Below are 2,500 nucleotides of genomic sequence, written 5' to 3' on the forward strand. Positions count from 1 at the left end.
CCTAATATTTCGCTTAAACATGATTTGGGGACCATCAAGCATTAATTTAGCCGTGTTATGACGTGTAGAAGCCAACTGCTATTCGAATTACTGAAAACGTCGGCTACTTATTTGTAATCTTTGATATTTAGCTCTTCAGGCTTAGTTTGTGGTTCATTCATGAAAGCATTCAGTATTTATCAAGGAACACGAAAGAAATATTAGAACACAATACTATTGAAAAGTTATATGCAGTAGTCTGAATTCTATCTTTTTTAATACCCGTGAAGGAACAGCCGATGCGTATTGACTAATTAAGACTAATTCCATTTAGGAATGAGTTTAAAAAGTAATGATGTATTTGGTCAGATGATTTTCCGATGCCCAATTCAAGTAACGCAACTCCGCGTTCGCGCATGCATATTCAAAATTGATATCTTATGACAAACATACAAAATACACTATGTTGAATATTGCCGGTAATAAAAACAATATACGGGAGCAGAGTCCGTTTACCCGAAACTTTTGGAGACATAACAAACTGACTTTTCACATCGCATATAAATTTCATATTGTCCTCTATTTTGGCCATGTGCTTCCAAACAAAAGCGATTGAGAGTGTAAATAACGGCTTAAAGAAGTCGGACATGGGCCGTAGCTTGGTTAGTTGCAGAGTTTAACCAGAGGCTAAAATTTATGTTATCTGGCGAGGATTATAGCTATTCTTGACGTGGAAACATCCAGATAATCCGAAAAATTGTTCATGAATGTTGAAGAAACCTTTTTAGTTATTCACTTTTTCATTTATCCGTTTTTCTTTGTGTTCATCAGGGATAAATACCGTATAAATCTCTTCAACCGTGCTGATTGTCTTCCTGTCGCTTATCACCTATTCACACGAACAGATTTCCATCAGTCAATCAAAAGAAGTCGTTGACATACATATTCCTGGTTCAATTAGTATCTTCATCTGTCTCAACCGCGTTCTTGTAAGCCGGACCGAAACAACTAAATCTTCCCCCATATTGAGAGAGTTTAGTTATCCGAAAGGCCAATTCAGCTGGTTAAAGTTCCTATGTCCACCATAGTACCTAACTACAATCGAAGCTTTCGTAAGCGACCACCCACTGGGGAATTCGAAAAAGTGGTCGCTACTAGAGCTTAATACAAGTCTCTAGGATTTGTAAATTCTTATTGATGGTACAGAAGATAATGAGAACTTCTTTATTCTCATTCACATCTGCCAAAATATCCTTACAAACATTCCCAGCCAAAACATTCAAAGCCCGCCTTGAAGAGCGAGGCTACCCTTTAATAGCAGTCGGGTGTCGGTCAACAAGCTTTGTTATACCTCCCAACTCAAATACGTTTTCTGATTGGAGGAGAACGTGTCAAATGTCATTGGCCAAACACTTATGACGGCCTAGGGCGAACAAAACTTCATGACGCCCTAGGGCAACAACAACTTGAACTTTCGACTCAGACGTGATCAGGTCGTGCACCTTTGAAACGGCAGGGGCACCCAACGACCAATTTGTTGTAAAATGTATTATTATACCCCGGTTAAGGAAAATAAATGTTATTAAGGCATTTTCAGGTGTTTTTCAGTGTTGCTGGGAAAACATTATCTGTTCCTTTTTCCCAGCAAGACACACAAGAAATTTCCCAGCCAGCTAGATAAAATTGGTTGGTTTCCCAGCCAGCAGATCAAATTTATTTCCCAGCCAGGAATTCCGCGCGCTTTCAAATCCCACGATCGAAACGACCGAACAAAAGCGACAAAACCGGGACAAAACAGGTTATTTTTTTAGTCGTCCTCAGTCTTCAGAGTTTCTACAGCCAGCTCGGGTTGAAATGCAAGAAAAAGTCAGTAATTCCCAGGCAAAACCTCTGTCAATAACAAAATTTCCCAGCCAGCTCATCGAAACACCTGTATTTTTGCCAGCCAGCAAGATTCCTCTGGGGAACAGATAATGTGAGGAACAGATTCGTTTGGTGCCCCTGAAACGGCGGCAAATCTGTACGCCAGCCGACGTCAAGCAAATAATTTTTATCTGTGTATTGTTCTATTTTGAGTTGGAAGGTATAACAAAACACTTAATGACTAGCCCCTCGGGAAACAGTGAGTTTTGTTTCCCCTCGACCTCAATGTTTCCCTCGGCTTCGCCTCGGGGAACATTGAGGGTCTCGGGGAAACAAAACTCACTGTTTCCCTTGGGGCCAGTCATTAAGTGCTTAATAACCAGCGAGAAAATTAAAAACAATGGGAAAGTCTAGTTGGGTAATTGTTGGGTAATTCCAAAGGTGGTCGCGGTCGCTTACGAGAGCTTTCAATCCGAGAGTTCAAGTGAGCTTCAACTTTAGTTATAAATACCTCAGTACATGTGCGTTCTGATTAGCCCGAAGTGAACGAGATAAACCGTATCACATTACCGGATTATCAGGGAGACCCAGCAGTAATGCAGTGTTTGGCATGGCCAGTACGAGTGACTTGATCAAACAGAATTGACCACCGCAAAAG

General features: G+C 40.7%; 1 protein-coding gene across 1 annotated transcript in view; it reads left to right on the plus strand.

Annotated features, from left to right (window-relative positions):
• LOC138008686 (uncharacterized) overlaps nt 1-2,500 on the plus strand; it is a 10,470-nt gene that overhangs the window by 490 nt on the left and 7,480 nt on the right. The gene's annotated exons all lie outside the window — the stretch shown is intronic.

This window comes from Montipora foliosa, chromosome 6 (genome assembly GCF_036669935.1).
Source record: "Montipora foliosa isolate CH-2021 chromosome 6, ASM3666993v2, whole genome shotgun sequence".
Classification (NCBI taxonomy): domain Eukaryota; kingdom Metazoa; phylum Cnidaria; class Anthozoa; order Scleractinia; family Acroporidae; genus Montipora; species Montipora foliosa.